The 21,186-nt window shown below is 38.7% G+C and overlaps 1 pseudogene; it reads right to left on the minus strand.

Moving 5' to 3' along the window:
- Window positions 1-232: 232 nt before the first annotated feature.
- LOC110565177 (S-phase kinase-associated protein 1-like) lies at window positions 233-1,221 on the minus strand (annotated as a pseudogene).
- Window positions 1,222-21,186: the final 19,965 nt, after the last annotated feature.

Here is a 21,186-nt window from a genome sequence, read left to right on the forward strand (position 1 = left end):
AACCACTATACACAGAGAACCTATAGTTCTGTTTTATTCAGAGTAATGAGGAAAAAAAGAAGAAAGTTACTTCTGCTCATAGAAGAAACTCAACGACAGCTCTGATCCGTCCTGGATCCACACATGCAAGGCTACATTTGTCTGCTGTTCTCTAATGTTAACAACTCTAAACAGAGCAGTGCAACTAACGTTGGAACAGTTCTCCTAGTGTTACATTGTCAGGCAGAGCATTTCACTTCTCTTCATACCAACCAGTTCTTTCTGTGTACCTGGGCCTCCTCCTCTTCAGTAAAGTCATTTTGATAGTGAAGGTTTTACAAATATCCTCAGTAGTTCCCCCCTTAATCACATTACCCACAGTCTTGCCATGTAATATCAAGCAAACCTTTGATGTCTAAGTAGTTTGGAGCCAGAGCAAGTTCAAAAAGTGTTCCTTGTTCAACTATCAGGAATTCTTGGTCCCAAACTGGAATATCATCTCTCTGCTTTTCTTTGGTCTCATCATCCTCAGGAGGAGGAGGGTCATCCTTGTCGTGGGTGCACCACTGAATAACCTTTTTTCAGAATTACTCCATTAACATTTGTTAAAGGAACAGGATCATCATCTCCCTCATCAACCTTTCCCAAATCTTCCAGGATGGTCATGATGGTCACAGACTGTTTGGCTGTTTCAGTTCTTTAGAGCATCTCCTAGAGAATTGCAGTGCTCTTTTTTTTTTATTTTTTATTTTTCGTTTTACAAATTTTGAACAGTGTAGGAATTAACATACCATGCATGAGGTTAGTCCATTTTCCCCCAAGGTTTATGGCCAAGATCTTGAAAAGAAATGTTGCAGTGGCAAAACCATTAAGATACCGTAACACTGTGAAAACATAGTCACGTAGGCTCTAATGTTAGTATAATTTGAAGTGTAATGCATTTCCAGATGTTTTTTGATACAAAATATACCATGAATTTTGGAGAGTGGTTTTCAACTTTCCTAATTCTTCAGCTCTGCAACACTCACGTTGTGGTGACCCCAACCATAAAATTTTGTTGTTACTTTAGAAGTGTAACATTTCTACTGCTATGAATTGTAACGTAAATATCTAATTTACAGGATATCTGATATGCGATCACAATGAGGTCACAAACTCCCGGTTAAGAACAGCTAATCTGGCAGGATGGAATTGTTGGAGTGTTGCGGTGAGAGCACTGCTGCTGCTTGTTGTAATCCGCATTCAGATGAGTTCCAAAGTCTCAACGTGAACAGGGGAAGGGTGAGAATCACAGAACCCTATCCAACCTGAAGAGGGCTGTTCTCCTCATTTACCACAGAAGCACACAAAACACACACAAGTTTCTGTCAAAAGCTCCCCTGAAGGCAGCTTCAGGTTTCCTGGGACATTTGTGGCCTATCAGATCCAGGCCGTATTTCTCTGGTCTGAGAGTCACAAACTTTGGGCCACCAGTACTCTCCACTTGTGTTAGCTAGTGGAGAGATCCAAATCCAGGGACCCTTCTCTCTAACAGCCAGACATCAGAACCTTTCCTGCACTGTGGAGGGCAGCCTCAGGATTTCTAAGCATTGTTTCCAGCATTCAAGCCTTAATTTCACTGGTCACCACTTGGAGACCAGGCAAATAGGAAGAGCACAGATCATGGATCCAGGATAGTACAGCCCAGACAAGTCTCAGAAGCGGAGACTTGAGTCTCAGGCTCAGAGTCTTGTGGGCTTGTGGGCCACAGCCCAGCACCCATCTGACACATCCCAGGGAAGCCATTCACAACAAGCACATCTGGGCACCTCCGCACGGGGTGGGGCTCTCCCATACCCCAACCTGAACCAGCAGTATTGCCCTGTGCACTGACAACCCCTGACCTTCAACAGACACTCCCATTCATGAGCATGCACACAAACCCAAGTTTACACCCAAGCCTAAGCCATTGCATACCTATGTGCACGCTCCTGCACCTGCTCTTCAAGGTACTTGCCTCAGCACCTGAGCCCTCAAGACAACTGTTCTGGCGCCCTACCTTCCTTAACTGCACCCTAATCACCAGCACCTATTCTTGAGTCCCTGGACATCTCTCATCTTCCTGTAGACTACTCCAGACTCCAGAGAGAGGTGGATTCAGTCCTCAGTACAGGCTCTAGGAACAAAGAGTCAAGGTTAAATATAACCAGATGCTGAAAGGCTAATCACCAAAACACAGTACATCATGGCTTCACAAGAACCTCCAGAAATGAATGTATATTCTAAAGCAGCTGAAACATAGGAATATGATCTTAAATCTATGATTATGTAATTATTACAGACACATAAAGATGAAATGAGCAAATAGAGGTCATCATGGGCTGACAGGAATCCAAACAGGTGAATCAAACAGGTGAAGGAAATGAATAAAATAATTCAAGACTTGAAAACAGAATCAGAACCAATATAGAAAACACAAATCCCAAAAAGTCTGGAAATGGAAACTTAAAGAAGAGTCCAGGAACCACAGAGGTAATCATTAACAACAAAATACAAGAGATAGAGAAGAGAATCACAGGTGCTGATGATAAAATTGTAGAAATTGATACATCTCTCAAAGAAAACCAAAACTGAAAAGTTCCTGTCAAAACCACCCAAGAAATCAAAGACATCATGAAAAGAGTAAACCTAAGGAACAAAAAAAGAAAATTCATGCTCTAATGTACAAAAAATATTTTCAAGAAAATCATGGAAGAAAAATTCCCCAACCTTAAGAAAGAGATTCCCTTAAACACACAAAGGTTTAAAATACACCAAGTAGAATAGACTAGAAAATAAATTATTCCCACAACATAATAATCACAATCCTAAATCTACAGAGCAAAGAAAAATACTAAAAGCAGCAAGGGAAAAAAGCCAAGTAAAATAAAAAAGGCAGACCTATCAGACTCACACCAGATTTCCCAACAGAGACTATGAAATCCAGAAGGGACTGAGAAAATATCATTCAGACACTAGGAAACCATAAATGCCAAGTAAGACTATTATGCCCCGAAAAAGTTTTAATCAACATAGAATGAGAAACCAAAATATTCCATGACATAACTAAATTTAAACAATATCCCTTGTATCATATTATACCACCATGGTCGAAAACTAGACCTCAAAAATAACAGAAATAGCAAAAAGCCTATACACACATGAACAACTCTCTACTCAAAGACAGCTGGGTCAGGGAAGAAACAAAAAAATAAATTGAAGACTTCCTTCTAGAATTCCATGAAAATAAAAGCACAATTTATCCAAATTTATGGGACACAGTGAAAGCAGAGCTAAGAGGAAAGTTCATAGCACTAAGTGCCTTCATAAAGAAATTTGAGACAGCTCATACAAGCAACTTAATGGTACACCCGAAAGCACTAGAAAAATAAAGAAGAAAAAGAAGAAGAAGAAGAAGAAGAAGAAGAAGAAGAAGAAGAAGAAGAAGAAGAAAAGAGAAGAAAAAGAAGAAGAAGAGAAGAGAATTAGAAGAAGAAGAAGAAGAAGAAGAAGAAGAAGAAGAAGAAGAAGAAGAAGAAGAAGAAGAAGAAGAAGAAGAAGAAAAGACACACCCAAGAGGAGTAGATGGCTGGATATAATCAAACTCAGGGAAGAAATTAAAAAAAAAATAGAAACAAAGAAAAAAATTCAGAAAATATTTCAAGTTGATCATAGAAGAAAATTTTCCCAACCTTAAGAAAGAGATGCCCATAAACATACAAGAGACCTACACAACACCAAATAGACTGGACTAGAAAAGAAACTCCTTCTGCCAAATAAAAACCAATACACTAAATCTATGGAACAAAGAAAAAATAATAAAAGCAGCAAAGGAAAAAGGCCACGTAAAATATAAAGGCAAACTTGTAAGACTCACACCAGACTTCTCAAAAGAGAATATGAAAACCAGAAGAGCCTGGACATATATCATATAGAAGCTAAGGGATCACAGATGCTAACTGAGACTACTATTTTCAGCAAAACTTTCAATCAACATATAAGGAGAAAACAAAATATTCCATGGCATAACTAAATTTAAACAAAATATATGCAGGAACCAAGCCCTACAGAAGATACTGAAAGGAAAACATCAACCCAACAAGATCAACTGCACCCAAGAAAACACAGGATGAAGACATCATCACATCAAAAAAGCAAAGTAAAACAAACACACAAACACACAATCACCACCATCATTGTTCACTAGTATCTATTAACTTCAATGGGCTCAGCTCTCCAATAAAAAGACACAGACTAACAAGTGGTTGGAGAAGGAAACAGGATGCAACAATCTGCTGCATTCAAGAAACACACCTCTGCAACAAAGGTAGACACTACCTCAGATTAAAGGGCTAGAAAAAGGTTTTCCAAGCAAATGGACACAAGAAGCAAGCTGGAGTAGCCATCCTAATATCTAATAAAATGGACTTTCAACCAAAATTAATAAAAAGATGGAGAGGGACACTCCATTCTCATCAAAGGAAAAATCCACCAGGAGGACATAATGATCCTGAACGTCTATGCACCAAACACAAAGGCCCCTGCATTTGTTAATGGAACATTATTAAAGCTTAAATCACATATTGATCCCAACACCCTAAAATTAGGAGACTTCAACACCCCACTCTTGCCAAGGGATAGATCATTGAGACAAAAGCTAAACAAAGAAATAATGACACTTACAGAGGTCTTAAATGAAATGACTTAATAGAGGTCTACAGAACTTTATCTCCCCCAAAAATAAAAAAAGAAAAACAAAAAATGTAAAACCTCAAACAAACAGACAAAAAAAAAACATAGTCAAGAAAAACATACCAAATAAAAATTTAAGAGGAAAGCACAGAAACAACAACAACAAAAAATTACTGCAATGGGCTTTACTACTTCTCTTGGTATGGGGGAGAGTTAACGCAGACAACTGTCAACTGCTATCACTAACTGCAGCAAACAAATTACTGTCAGAAATAATTTCAACAAGAAGTCAATTTATATATAATTATTAGAGTCCAGGTATTAATTTTGACCAGGTTTCATTAAATATTGAAGTAAGCAATGAAAAACAAGAGTAATAAATTGTGATATGAAAATCTTCATGAAGTTACATAGAGAGGAGTATGTGTCTGTGAACATGAACATATGTATGAGGTAAGTGTTTCTGAGAGAGGAGTACAACTGGTAAGATAGTAAAAGCATATCAAATTGCTAAAGCTTATGAAGAATTAAAATCTTACAGATAATAAAATGCTTAGTAATATTTGGAAAATGTAATGAGAAATCTGTAAGTTATAAAGAAAGCATAAATTATGCCATGGTGGATAGTCACATTAAAAATATTTCAACATCATGATGAAAACATTGGACATCATTGTGAAAAAAATGACAACCTCCTGAATGAGATGTGAGCGACATGTAGGTGGAAAAAGCTGAGAGGTCTGCAAATCACATTTCTTTCAGCTCACAAAAAGTAAGAACCATTGGGTTATTTAATCATTGAATTAGATACTTTGTATTGTTGTAATGAAATTCCATTGTTCAGAGCAATTTATTGAAAGAAGCATTTGTTTGGCCTTTCAATTCTAGAAGGGGAGTGTAATAGCTAGAGAGGCTTGATGTGGGGCAGCTAGAGCAGGAAGCCTAGAGAGCTTAATTCCATCCACGCTTTGGAAGCAGAGAGAAAACTAGAAGTAATGTGAGGCCATAACTGTCCATGCCCACTCCCAGCAACATACTTCCTTCAGCAGGAGTCCATTCACTACAGGTTCCATAGCCTTCCCAACTAGTTATAAAGAACTAAAACATGACTCATTTGCCACTCAGAGCTTCACAGTAATAAATATTACAATTAAATACAAATAAATTATTACATATAAAATATGACATAATATAAATCATTACACTTACATATGAATTTGTACATCTTTCATATTGGGGAGAAAACATGGAAGGAGATTACAGGAAAATGAATTTGATTATGGTAGTCAATACATTGCAAAACATAGGGTATGGAAAAGTTTGGTAACAACAAGTCTTTAAAGGTTTAAGTAAACAAGAGAGAGTTAAAAGACAGGTTTTGGGAATGAACACAAAGATGGCACAAATGATGACTCTGCATGAGGTAATAGGAGAAAACTATATGTCCATAATTTCTGTAAGTAAATACACAAAAGCAGGACCATATTTGCAAAGGTAAAGTTTAAATTTAGCTTCAGACAATTTGAATTTGAAATATTTACATGGAAAAATCAAAAAGAGGAAAAAAAACAGATTCCTCTTTAGGTAGAAAGTTGGAAAAAAAAGTTCAAAGGCCAAGTCAAATATTTAATATTTGACTTAATAGTTAGTATTTGCAGGGAAATTATGAAATTGCATGCAAATGGTGGGAATTAGAAAAGATCATCCTGAGTGAGGTAACCCAGAAGCAGAAAGAAATAAATGATATGTACTCATTTATAAGTGGATGTTAGCCATATAATAGAGGAAAAAACATACTGAAATCTACAGCCCTAAAGAAGTTAAACAATGAGGACCCTAGGGAAGATGCTTAGTACTCATCCAGAAGAGCAAACAGGATAGACATTGGAAGTAGAAGTAGGGAAAGACAAGGAACAGGACAAGAACCTTCCACAGAGGATCTCTGAAAGACTCTGTCCTCCAGGGTATCAAAGGAGATACTGAGCCTCATAGCCAAACTTTGGGCAGAGTATCCAAATCCTCATGGAAGAAGAGGGAGATACAAAGATTGGAGGGAACAGAAACTCCACAAGGAGACCTACAAAGCCACAATACCTGGGCCCAGGGAGCGCTACAGAGTCCAATACTCCAGCTAGGGACCATGCACAGAGAGGACCTAGACCCTCTTTTCTTTTCTTTTTTTTTTCAATGTAGTTTACTCAGGAACCTTGAACAATCATCTGACCCTGGGGAAAGCCAGCCCACAGCTTAAATAGCCTCTGGGTAGCCAACCCAGGCATGCCACGTGGGCAATGCAGATAGGTCCACATACATGGAAGCAAGCCAGATCCTCAGCCTTAGCCAAATGTGGAATTGTTCGTGACAGAGAGCACTCACCATCGGGAAGGTGGAAGGTGGAAACCAGCTCCATCTTTAAGGCATAGCATTCCGCAGCTCTCTACAGTTCCCCCTTTTTGTTTTAGACGCATCAGGCAAGAGTAGAGGTCTGATCTCTGATATTAGAAATAAATTGGGACTTTGTACCGATGTTCATTTAGGTGTCATCCACCCAAAGAGCATTAGACCCGTCTGATACCTTTTTCTCAGAGGCGGGGCCTGGGGCATCAACCCGCATGCAACCAGACATGCAACAACCTAGGAACCTACCACAGAGGGCCTCTGAAAGCCTCTGCCCTTCAGACTATCAAAGCAGATGCTGAGCCTGATGGGCAACTGTTGGGCAGAGTGAATGGAATTTTAGGTAAGAACTGGGAAATAGTAAGAGCTGGAGAGGACAGGGTCTCCACAAGGAGAGCAACAGAACAAGAAAATTTGAACACAGGGAACTTCCCAGAGACTCATACTCCAACCAAGGACTATTCACGGAGATAACCAAGAACCCCTGCACAGATGTAGCCCAGGGCAGTTCAGAGTCCAATTGGGTTACATAGTAATGTGAAGAGGGACTGCCTCTGACATAATCTGATTGGCCTAGACCCTCTTTTCAAAGGAAGTCCATTGGCTGCTCAGGTTCCAAGTGGGTTCCCTAGTAAGGGGTACAGGAACTGTCTCTTACATGAACTCAGAGGCAGGCTCTTGGATCAATTCCCTGCTGGAGCATTCAGTCTTGCCAGGCCACAGAGGAAGATGATGTAGCTAGCCAGCCTTGATGAGACCTCATAAGCCAGGGTCAGATAGAAGTGGAGGAGGTCCTCCTCTATCAGGAGACTAGGGAAAGGGAATGGGGGAGAAGAAGGAGTGCGGGTAGGCCTGGGTAGATACAAGGGAGGAGGCTGCAATGGGGATACAAAGTGAATAAATCACAATAAATATATAAATAATATTAAATAATAAAAAATATCTGCCAAAGTTAAATTGGACTTCTTTGTAATACACACACAAACACACACACACACACACAGATTTATATAGGCCACATATATATATATGTGTGTGTGTGTGTGTGTGTGTGTGTGTGCTATGATATATATGCATCTGTGTATAAATGAACATATATTATCCTCCTTACACTTGTTCTTTCATGTGTTTATGTGTACTTAGTGAAAGATGACAGAGACAGACAGAGGGAGAGAGAAAGCAAAAGGAAAGAGAAGCAGTGTATGAAGGACTACTAGTGGTTTAACATTTAATGAAGAGGTGAATGAGATAAAGTCTTAATGGAAAAAGAAAACAGCCCAATCACCACAGCACAAACAGACAAGGACATACAATATGTACTGTAGTACAGAATGTGACGTTTTCAAACTGGTGAAGCATGAGAAACCGTTAGAACAGTGGTTCTCTACTTTCCTAATACTGTGACCTTTAGTATAGCTCCTCATGTGGTGAGCCCCAACCATAGATTATTTTTGTTGCTACTTCATTAACTGTAATTTTGCTACTGTTATAAATCATAATATAAATATCTGTGTTCTCTGATGCTCTCTGTGAAAGGGACACTGAACTCCCAAAGATATCACAACTCACATGTTGAGGAAAACGTCTAAGTAATTCATTAGTGCATAGCTAAATAATGAGAAGTAAAATTATTAAGTTTATCTCATAACATTAGAGTTATCTTTTTTTTTCTTTTTCTTTGAAAAATGAGTCCTAGCCCATTGGTAAGACATTTAATTTTTTCAGTATTTATTTATTAAATTATCAATAAAGATTAACCCTAGCAGTCAACACTGTTAAGACTGCAGCACTTTCTATATTTCCTGTGATTTTTTCTTAGAATTTAACTTTCTTAGAATAAAATTAAACCAAATGTCATCTAATCTCAAAATAACTGATTTTACTTTAGTTTGGAATTACTTTTAGGTCAAGGCAGGAATGGAAATGAGAGTAGGTCAGGAAGAGCTACCTCCATAATGAAGGTTCAGTGCAAAGCCTGACACATTTTGCCCTACATTCTCACAAATACCAACAGTGAGGCAGGTAAAAATCTTGCAATTGGATACAAAGTGAATAAATCATAGTAAATATATAAGTAAAATTTAATAATAAATGTCTTCTAACACAATGCATGCACTTGTGATTCTCTATTGCACTCTTCATAAACATTGATGAAAAATGCTCAATAAAAGCCTTGCAAACTGAATCCTAGAACATATCAAAGATCTAACCACCATGATCAAGTAGGCTTTAGGCCAGGGATGGTTCAATATATGAAAATCCATCAATAAAATCCATCATTTAAACAAACAGAAAGAAAAAAATGATCATTTTATTACCTGCTGAAAAAGCCTTTAACAAAATCAAATACCCACATGAAGATCAAACTGCCCATCAGTTACATATGTATATAGGACCTAGGTCCAGCCCATGAATGCTTTTTGGTTGGTGCTTCCATCTCTGTAAGCTCCCATGGGCTTAGGTTAGTCTTTATTGGTTAGACTTTATTGGTCTTGTGTCATTCTAAGTGTTGGATGGGGCCTCTCAGAGGATGATTATGCTTGGCTCCTACTTCTAAACATAGTTAAGTATAAGTAATTGTGTCCATGTTTAGCTCTCTTCCATGAGGTAGGTCTTGGGTTGGGCAGGCATGGTTGGGCATTCCTTCAGTCTCTACTCGATCTTCTTCCCTGAACATCCTGTAGGCAGGGTAAATTTTGGGTTGAAGGTTTTGTAGGTGAATTGGTATTCCCTTCCCACCACTATAAATTCTATGTAGAGAGGGTACTGTTTATGACATGGACCCTGTTGCCTGCTTTTTGGTCATTTTCACCTAATGACCTTGCCTGGCCTCAGTGGATGAGGATGAACTCAGTCTTCATGTAACTTGATGTGCTGGGGTAAGTTGATGGTAGTGGGAGCTCCCCTTTTCTGAGGAGAAGGGGAGCAGGGATAGAAAGAAGAGAGTTGGATGGTGGGTCCAGGAGAAGAGGGAGGAGCCTGTGATTGGGATGTAAGGTTAATATATGAATAAAAATAAATTAAAAACAAGTACAACTTCATGTTAAAAGTATGGGAGAGATCTGGAAAATAAGGTGCATACATAAACACAATAAAGGCAATATACAGCAAGCTGATATCCAAAACCAAATTAAAAGGGCATTTTCTTTTTGTTAGTACTTTTTAAAAACTTTCCCCACCACCTACAATGGGCAAAAAGACACCTTATTGGTGGGGTTATTCATCTATCAACTAGGGGCGTGTAAGTGGAAGTCCTTTGTTCATCCTATCTTAACTGGTGGCCAAAGCTGTCTTACGCTTAGGACTCATGAAAATCAAACCAAGTCAAATCCAGGCAGTGAGGTGCATGAGGAGGAAGACACACCTCACAGAGACCTGTGGACCACCGTGCCACTTACAGACCTGCTCTCCAGCACATGGTATAGGTGGGCCATAGATGTAATACAGATGGTGGGTGTTGCCCAGGGGCCCATTAGCTGTGTGGCCAGACTGCAGCAGGAGCCGCCACAACATTTGAGTATGTGTTGGACAGATGGGAGAAAAAGGGAAGTAGAGCAGCTTGAGCAATGTGTAGAGAGATGGAACTGGAGACTGAGGGTGGAGAGGAGTAGCCAGCCCAGGCACCTGGGGCCATGGTGAAGTCCCAGCAGGAGCTACTGCTGAGTGCCATGTCTGAATCTATGGATACCCAGCGGGAGGTTGATGTCTGTCTGTGGCTCATATTACCACTACAGAACATAGGAATGTTCCTGGTCAGAGCAGCCATGGGGGACCATGCAGATATCCAGGGGCAGTACTTAACTGGCTGCACCCCTCATTAGATGCAGTGCTCTGGAAACTGTTTCCATTTATTTCCAGTGGTAGCGCTCAGAAAACCGGGCCCCGAGACTTGCCTAGGAAGTAAAATGGAAATGTTTCCGGTAGAGGTGGTGTGGGGGTGGAGTTTATGACAGTAGGGAGAGCTGGCTGTGAAGTCATTAGAGAAGGTGAGCTGGCTCTACCACTAGATAGCTGTAGCACTGAGGAGAGCCAGCTCTGCACCTCTTTTGGAGAGCCGTGGTGGAGGAGGCACAGGTGAGTCTGTCCCAAAGGTGAGAATACAGGAGTGTTAGTCTTCCCTTCCTGTCTGGATTGAGATGGCTTGGTTGGGGGTTTATGCCCTCCTCCTTCCACCTTCCACCTGTAGTAGCCAGGAGAGCCTGCCCTGGGGTCATGAGAGTGGGAGAGCTAGCCCTGACCCCTCATTGGTTGTAGGACTCTGGAGAGAGGAGAGGGTGGCCTGTTCCTCGCCTGGGAAAACCAGTGAAGCTGGCCCTGATGGCAAAGAAAATGAAAAGCCAATCCTGAAGGTGTAAAAGCAGGAGAGCTGTCTTAGTCTTTCCCATTCTGAAGCACTTGGGAGAATGGGCCCTGGCACCTTGACTGCACGGCTCTGGCAGCATGGTGAGCCGACCCTAAGGGCCTAAGAGCAGAATAGCTGACCCTATTTCCTGCAGATGGCAACATTGGTGGCTTAGCCAGAGCAGTGCTAGAAAGCTTGCCCTGGTGGAGTGGATAGGCAGAGCTGGCTGGCCCAGTTCCAGGGATCTAAATTGACACACCAAAATTTCTATCATCTGTGAACAGAAGGGGTGCATGAAAGGTCCAGTCTTGCTGTTCCAAAGCTACAGGATCTTATATATGGGGCCATAACAGGATAACTGGGAGAGGAGTAGTGATGAGTATCCAATATTGATGGTGTCACAGAAGCCAGAGATCTTGAACCAGACCAATGACTCATTGCAGTGAAAATTTGCATATATGTGCAAATAGCATGATATACAATGCGACACGCTGTGACATAATACACCTTTCACAATGAGATGTCTTTAATGCTTTGGGTTTTCTTGTGGTTGCTTCTGTTGTTGTTGTTGTTGGTGGTGGTGGTGGTGGTGTGTGTGTGTGTGTGTGTGTGTGTGTGTTTGCGTGTGTTTTATTTGGGGGGTGAGGAGGCTGCAAGGATATAAGGAACAGATATAAGGGACTGGAAGATGAGCAGGGCTGGGGTGCATAATGTGATCCTCAATAAGAATCAACAAAGTGTTTAAAAAAAAAGAAAATGCACAGAAAAGAAAACTTGTTTTAACAATTAATATGAACATATCAATATATAAATGCTCATATCTGTGTGGCCCACGTCTAATCGATTTACTTATAAATTTGTCTTACTACCTATTTATCTTCTATCTTCCCTCTGATTTTATCTTTATCTATCTTTATGTTCTATCATCTATATATCAGCTTCATCATCATCATCATCTAGCCACTAACTTGCCATTCATCTATTTTTCTACTTAGTTTTTCATTTCTCTTACTATCTGTTCATAGCCTATTTGAGGAACAAATTCAGGTTGATGTCTCTAATTCAAAATCATTTAAGTTCAAATGACATTTTCTTTCTTGCCTCTTGCTTCCTCTTCAGAAAAAGCATAGACATAACTAACAATCTTAACCAGGCATTCACTTATTCATTTGTTTATTCTCTGTTTAACCATAAAACATTATGTCATTATGCATGAATATTTCCAAGTGAATTCTGAATACAGTTTATTAAGAGTGTCTTTTGTCTTAGCCTTAGAGTTTCTAAACAAATTACAATATCCAAAGTAACATAAGCTTTGTTTTTTTTTTCTCCAGTCCTTTCATGACAGCATGAAACATATCAGAAACATTCAGGTTCATTTGTTAAAGCTGTGTTCCATCTTAATGTTTCTCACTTTCTGGTTGTGTGTGTGTGTAGCTGTACTTATGTGTGCATTATTTTCATATATGCAATCTCTTTCTTGAGATGAGTATTTGGTTCTTAGTCAGGAGTACTGTGAATATTGAAAAACACCTAGAGCTGTGATTTTCCATCTCAATAAAATACTCAACAGTTTCATCACACTGAATTTCTCACATTTGCTTTGCAGTTCTGAATTGTATCGTTCATCATCTGGCAAATATTGGTCTATCATTGTATCCCTGTAGTTTTGACATTTTGTTAAAAGCAGCAATTGCATTTATTGCCAGATAAATGTTAGGTTCATTTGTATTCTGCTTCAGTCCTCATCTCTCTGACAACCCAGAAAAGGACTTACAGATTGTGATATCGATCAGAAAATCTTCCTCTTATTCACAAGGAAGAGATGCCCAACTACTTCAGGCCAAATGTTAAAGATGCAGGTTTGGGCAGTGAGATTTATGACTGTCCTCTGCACATGACATAGAATTGCACATATCTACACAAAACAGGTATCTATAAAATCATGCTACTTAAGCAAGGAGGGCAGAGAAATTTCAAAGACCGCTCCCTAGCAGAGGAGCTAGTGGCAGTTGAAGACTGTTGGGTGAGGCACAGCATATTTCCTTAGAGAAGTAAGTTTCCCCTGAGTGACCCCAAGCTCATGTCCTTATGGACAGTACTAATTGAAATTAAATAAATAAAAAAGAACTCACAATTGAAAAACAAAGACTAAATCATTGATATCTTTTAAGGAACCACTGGCGAGGTTTGCCCTCTTTCTTTTATTGTCCTCTCTACATTTAGAAACAAAAGACACCTTTAGGGTACAGTATTTTTCCCCTTTCTCCAGTTGTACTGAAGTATAACTGTCCAGGAAAACTGCATCCATTTTAAGTTAGGAAGTAGACATTGAGGGCTAGACATAGGCTTACAGGTGAAGGAATAGCCACAATTAAAGCAAATAACAATCATAACTTCAAATTCTTCGACATATTTTTTTATGATGAGACCTCTAAGAAGTACTCTCAGAGACTTTTATCTATAAAATACTGTCTTTATAATAAGGATGTATTCTGTACTCAAGAAGGTATTCATCTTCTGGATGAAACTATACACTCTGTGACATATTTCCATCACTCTCTTCCTGATGGGCACCACTCTATACTCTACCTTAGCCTGGATGATTTGTGTTATTTTTAAGATTCCATATTATAAATGAGAAAATATGTATTTATCCTGTTGTGTTTAGGTTATTTAATCTATAATAATATAGTTCAAAAAAACCCATGCTGTTACAAAGATTTTTCTTAAATTATACTTTATTTACTTTGTATCCCCCCTCTAGTTCTCTCCCTCCTCCCCTCCCAACCTCTCCCTTTCTCCCCCTTCTCCACACACTCCCCTCCCCAAGTCCACTGGTAAGGAAGGGTTTCTTTTTTTTCCTTTTGATCCTAGTCTGTTAGGTCTCATCAGGAGTGGCTGCATTGTCTTCCTCTGTAGCCTGGTAAGGCTGCTCCCCTCTCAGGGCGAGGTGATCAAAGAGCAGGCCAATCAGTTCATGTCAGAAACAGTCCCTGTTCCATTAGTATGGAACAGACTTGGTCATTGAGCTACCATGGTCTACACCCAAGCAGAGGTTCTAGGTTATATCCATACATGGTCCTTGGCTGAATGTCAGTCTCACAAAAGACCCTGTGCCCAGATATATTTGGTCCTTGTGGAGCTCCTATCCTTTCCCCATCATACTAACTCCCCTTCTTTCATATGTTTCCCTGCACTCTGCTGAAGGTTTGGTTATGAGTCTTAGTATCTGCTTTGAAACACTGCTAGGTAGAGTCTTTCAGATGCCTTCTGCGGTAGACTCCTGTCATATGTTCAATGCACATCCCATTTGTCTTTCTAAATGAGGATTGATCATTTTACCCCGTGTCTACTCTCTTGATTATCTTTTTTAGGTGTATAGATTTCATTATGTTTATCATATTTTTATAGGTCTATATAAGCAAGTATATACTGTGTTTGTCTTTCTCCTTCTGGGGTACTTCACTCAGCATGATCTTTTATAGATCCCATCATTTGCCTGCAAATTTCATGATTTCCTCCTTTTTGATTGCTAAGTAGTATTCCATTGTGTAAAAATACCACAATTTCTGTATCCATTTTTCCATTGATGGACATCTGGGTTGTTTCCAGGTTCTGGCTCTTACAAATAAAGCTGCTACAAACATGGTTGAGCAAATATCCTTGTTGTGTCCTTCAGCCATTTTTGGGTATATACCTAGCAGTGGTATAGCTGGGTCTTGAGGAAGCACTATTCCTAATTGTCTGAGAAAGCACCAGATAGACTTCCAAAGTGGTTGTACCAGTTTACATTTCCACCAGCAATGGAGGAGAGTTCTCCTATCTCCACAACCTATCCAGCATGTGTTGTCACTTGAGTTTTTCATCTTGGCTATTCTGATGAGTGTAAGGTGAAATCTCAGGGTCCTTTTGATTTGCATTTCCCTAATGGCTAATGAGGTTGAGCATTTCTTCAAGTGTTTCTCTGCCATTCGATATTCCTCTGGTGAGAATTCTCTGTTTAGCTCTGCTCCCATTTTTTAATTGGATTACTTGGTTTGTTGCTTTTCAGCTTCTTTAGTTCTTTGTATATACTGGATATTAGCCCTCTGTCAGATAAAGGGTTGGTGAAAATTCTTTCCCAAACTGTAGGCATTTGTTTTGTTTTTATGACAGTGTCCTTTGCTTTACAGAAACTTTACAGTTTCATGAGGTCCCATTTATTGATTGTTGTTCTTAGAGCCTGTGCTGTTTGTGTTCTTTTCAGGAAATTGTCTCCTGTGCCAATGAGTTGTAGGTTGTTCCCCACTTTTTCTTCTAACAGATTTAGAGTATCTGTTTTTATGTTGAGGTCTTTGATCCACTTGGACTTTAGTTTTCTTCAGGTTGATAAATATAGAACTATTTTCATTTTTCTCCATGTAGACATCTGGTTGGACCAGCACCATTTGTTGAAGACACTGTCTTTTTTCCATTGAATGGTTTTGGCTTCTTTGTCAAAAATCGAGTATTCATAGGTGTGTGGATTTATTTCTGGGTCTTCTATTCGGTTCCATTCATACTCCTTTCTGTTTCTATGCCAATACCATGCAGTTTTTATTACTATACCTCTGTAGTACAGCTTGAGATCAGGGATGGAGATACCTCCAGATGATCTGTTGTTGTACAGGATTGTTTTGTAGATTCTGGGTTTTTTGTTTCTCCATATGAAGCTGAGAATCATTTTCTCAAGGTCTGTAAAGAATTGAGTTGCAAAAAAATTGAAAATCTAAATGAAATGGACAATTTTCTTGATAGATTCCATCTTCCAACATTAAGTCAAGGCCATTTAGAAATACTGAATAGCCCTATATCCCCCAAGGAAATTGCAGCAGTCATTAACAGTCTTCCCTCCAAAAAAAGCCCTCGGCCAGATGGTTTCAGTGCAGTATTCTACCAGACATTCAAAGAAGTGAGAACACCAATTCTCCTCAAACTATTCCACAAAATAGAAACAGAAGGAACATTACTAAACTCATTCTATGAATCGACAGTCACCTTGATACCTAAATCACATAAAGACCCAACAAAAAAAGAGAACTTCAGACCTATCTCTCTTATGAACATTGATGCAAAAATACTCAATAAAATACTTGCAAACCGAATTCGAGAACACAGCAAAGATATCATCCACCATGACCAAGTAGGCTTCATCCCAGGCATGCAAGAGTGGTTCAACATACGCAAATCCATCAATGTAATCCACTACATAAACAAAGTGAAGGAGAAAAACCATATGATCATCTCCTTAGATGCCATAAAAGCATTTGACAAATTCCAACACCCATTCATGTTTAAAGTCTTGGAGAGATCAGGGATACAAAGCACATACTTAAACATAGTAAAGACAATATACAGTAAGCCTATAGCCAACATCAAACTCAATGGAGAGACACTTAAATCAATCCCACTGAAATCAGGGACAAGACAAGGCTGCCCATTGTCTCCATATCTCTTCAACATAGTACTTGAAGTCCTAGCCAGAGCAATAAGAAAACTAAAGGAGATCAAGGGGATACAAATTGGAAAGAAAGAGTTCAAAGTGTCACTTTTCACAGATGATATGATAGTATACATGAGCGACCCCAAAAATTCAACCAGAGAACTCCTTCCGCTGATAAACACCTTCAGCAAAGTGGCAGGATACAAAATTAACTCAAAAAAAATCAGAAGCCCTCCTGTATACCAAAGACAAAAGGGCCAAGAAAGAAATTAGGGAAACAACACCCCTCACAATAGCCACTAATAACATAAAGTACCTTGGGGTGACACTAACCAAGCAAGTGAAAGACCTGTTTGAGAAAAACTTCAAGTCTCTGAAGAAAGAAATTGAAGAAGATATCAGAAGATGGAAAGATCTCCCGTGCTCAAGGATTGGTAGCATTGACATTGTGAAAATGGCCATCCTGCCAAAAGCAATCTACAGATTCAATGCAATTCCCATCAAAATATTTATTGCTTATAATAGGGATCATATTAGCTTTTGATAATTGAACATGAAATGAGATATAGAGATTTTATGTATTGATTTTGTTACTTTGAAGTGCAAATACTCTTTATACATCCAAATTTTGGGAATTATTTTTAACCTGAAAGAATACTGAATAAGAGAATGCTTGATATATATATATATATATATATATATATATAACTTTCTTATATGTATATATAACATATATATATATATAACTTTTAGTTGTATTTTACCAGTATTATGTTAAAAATTTTGTTTCTTGAAGATGAATTTCACACAAATGTGGCATATATTATTTTTAATGTATTACTGGATACTATTTGCTAATATTTGTTGTGTTTTTTTCAGTGTTTATGAATCAGTTTAGTGTGCTATAATTTCTGTCCAGGTTTTACTTTGATGTAAGTAAAATAAGTGATGTTGTTCCAATGAGTTTGGAAGAACTTCCCCCACTTTCATCTTTTGGAGTAATATTTGTCTGTAAATATACACTACAATTATTTACTCATCTCGTCTTAGATCTTTGTTAAGAGCTGTTTATTCTTGTTTTATTTTTCATCGGTTTCTATACATTCATCTTTCAATTTCAATTTATTGTATTTTCAAGTAGATTTGTCACTCCTTATTTTCAATTTAGTGAATATAATAATTCAGAGCTGTTTTTGGGTGCATTTTGATGCTTTTAAACTTACATTCTTTCCTTTTTAAGTTGAATGTTTATTTTTTTCTCCTAATTTTGTTGTTATTCAAAAAAAAAAAACAAATTCAGTGTCATAGGGGTCTACAAATAAAACCAAAGTCAAATTATCTGTTAAAGGAGACATGGGAACTTGTGATTCCTCCCTTCCTCATCAGTAGATAGTGGTATGGGTGGGCCGATTGGCTGCCTCTGAGATAAGGCCTTAGGCTGACGGTTCCCTCACTCCTCACTTGTTGAGATCCAAGTCTTTGGGATTTGTTGGGATTTTGCAGGAGCCTATCTTTGCTCTATTAACTATAACAAGTTGGTGTCATAGAAATGCAGGAACAAAGGGAACTCCTGTTTACCACCTGGCTAATTCCATGGGGTTTCGTTGTTATGAAACTGAGAAACTCAGAAGTGAAAAGATTCAAGAAATCACCCGATCTAGCTCATCAGGGCAAAAGTTTCAGCAGGTAAGAGAGCACTTTTCCTACAAATGATTTGGTATGTGTATCACTTCTCTTAAGCAACAGTAATACTCAGCTTTCACTGGGTTTAAACAACAGTGTACACTTATCACCCCAAAGCTTTTGTGCAAGAATTTTGTTGCCAGACTGACTGAAGTTCTGGTATTAAAGTAAAGTGCCCTAAATTTCACTAAATTTTCTGGACTTTTGTCAAGTGACTAGTGTACTGAAGCCAAGAGACAAAGGCCAATGTAGTGCTGCTGGATATGAGTTAATTTTGAGAATTCAAGGAAAGCTGAGGGCCGAGCAGCAACTTCTGCCTTTTGGTTTTTCATTCTTACATTAGTAGGTTTATGACATCTCACTTTGAGTCCAGTGCTAAATATCTCATAAATACAATGTTAAACTGCTTAAATTATAATAAATTAGGCAATTATAGCAGCAACTCCACACTGTCATATATTAAATATGAAATCCTATCCCCCAGAAAGCATTTCTCAGGGACATTTAAGGTTTCTAACACAGGCTAATAATGTTAAATACCAAATCACAGAATCAGTGGCACCAGAGTGATGGGCTATGAATACAAATCCAATCTAAAGTTTAGCACTAAGATAACAGAATGTTCTAGAAAGAAAAATCTTTGCATTAAAAAATAACAAGCCTTAGGTATTGTGATGCTACGGTACTTTGTTTAATTTCTCTAGGGAAGAATCCAGGCATGCAAATTGTCTCCTCAAATGTGGAAAAGAAAATCTGGTGTAATCAAACTCTCAATGCCCAAGATCCTTTTTACTTTATGATTTTGTCAGATGAGAGCTTTCCTGGGTGCTACTGGATGCTTAATTCTAAACACATCAATAATTAAGACACATTGTTTTATTTTCTCTTTGAAAACAGTTCAATGCCAACATGCCTATACTGCTTTCTGTTCATCTATTCTCACCATCAATATCTCATTTTCTATCTTACCCTTATCCAATATGTCCATTAATATCTCTTCAGTTCTCTTCAGAAAACTCCCCTTAACTTTCAGCTTAATTATTTGTTCTCTTTATTTGGTTTGATTGTGACAGCAAGGCAGAATCCATTCCAGTTCTGTTTTGATTTCTTTGAAAACCCAATTTCCAGAGGCAGCTCTTCGAATTTGGGCTCTGTAAATTGCTTTTGTGTCCTTCGGGTTTGCAATAATTTCATGGTATTTTCACTAACTTGATTTAAGAAATTGCCACAATTCCAACATAATAAGAGCTGCTATTTCTTTTTATTTGTTTTTTAATAAAATCTAGCTTTTCATGGCCAAACTCATGTTTGAATCTCAGGCATAATTCATACCTGGAATCCTCTTGAGATCATGCATGACCCTGATTTCTAGTTTGAAGACAAGACAATTTATCAAAAGTGAACATTTCCTGTTTCCTTTCCAATTATGAATCTAAACACAGTTGCTGGCAACATTTCTAGAACTGCTTATGCATAGCCACTAACAAGTGAAAACTAGAAATCCATGTAAGTGCTTTTTGTATGCAGATCCCAACACTTGCAAGAAAAAAAAGTTTCATCTAACAGTGTGTGGATATTACGAGCTGCTTACAGATCTCCTGAAATAGTAAGCAAAGTTATAGGACCACATTTTAATGTCAGTCTAGTGCATTGCAAACAACCAACAGCAGATGAAGTAGTTTCTGGGTATTTGCATGTGATCTAGCAATGCATTCTTCAATTTAAGATGTGGTCATATGTCCCTCAATGGAGGAATGGATACAGAAAGTGTGGTACATTTACACAATGGAACACTACTCAACAATTAAAAATTAGGAAATCATGAAATTAGCAGGCAAATGGTGGGAACTAGAATACATCATCCTAAGTGAGATATCCCAGAGGCAGAAAAACACACATTGTATATACTCACTTATAAGAGGATAATAGACATATAATATATGACAATCATACTGAAATCTGTACACCCAAAGAAGCTAAACAAGAAAGAGGACCATGGGTAAAATGATCAATCCTCATTCAGAAAGGCAAATGGGATAGACATCGGAAGAGGGAAAAAATCAGGGAATAGGACAGGATCCTACCACTGAGGGCCTCTGAAAGACTCTACCCAGCAGGGTATCAAGGCAGATGCTGACTGAGACTCATAGCCAAACTTTGGGCAGAGTTCAGGGAATCTTATGAAAGAAGGGGGAGATAGGAAGACCTGGAGGGAATTGGAGCTCTACAAGGAAAGCAACAGAACCAAAATATCTGGGCACAGGGGTCTTTTCTGAGACTGATACTCCAACCAAGGAGCATTCATGGATATAACCTAGAACCCTGCACAGATGTAGCCCATGAGAGCTCAGTCTCCAAGCGGGTTTCCTTGTAATGGGAATAGGAACAGTCCCTGACATGAACTCAGTGGCTGGCTCTTTGATCACCTCTCCCTGCGCGGATGGGTAGGTTGTTACCAGGACACAGAGGAAGACAATGCAACCAGTCTTGATGAGACCAGATAGCCTAGGGTCTGATGAAAGGGGAGGAGCACCTCCCCTATCATTGGACTTCAGGGAATGGCATGGGAGGAGGAGAGGGAAGGATGGCAGGATTCCGAGGAGATGAGGGA

This window comes from Meriones unguiculatus, chromosome 3 (genome assembly GCF_030254825.1).
Source record: "Meriones unguiculatus strain TT.TT164.6M chromosome 3, Bangor_MerUng_6.1, whole genome shotgun sequence".
Classification (NCBI taxonomy): domain Eukaryota; kingdom Metazoa; phylum Chordata; class Mammalia; order Rodentia; family Muridae; genus Meriones; species Meriones unguiculatus.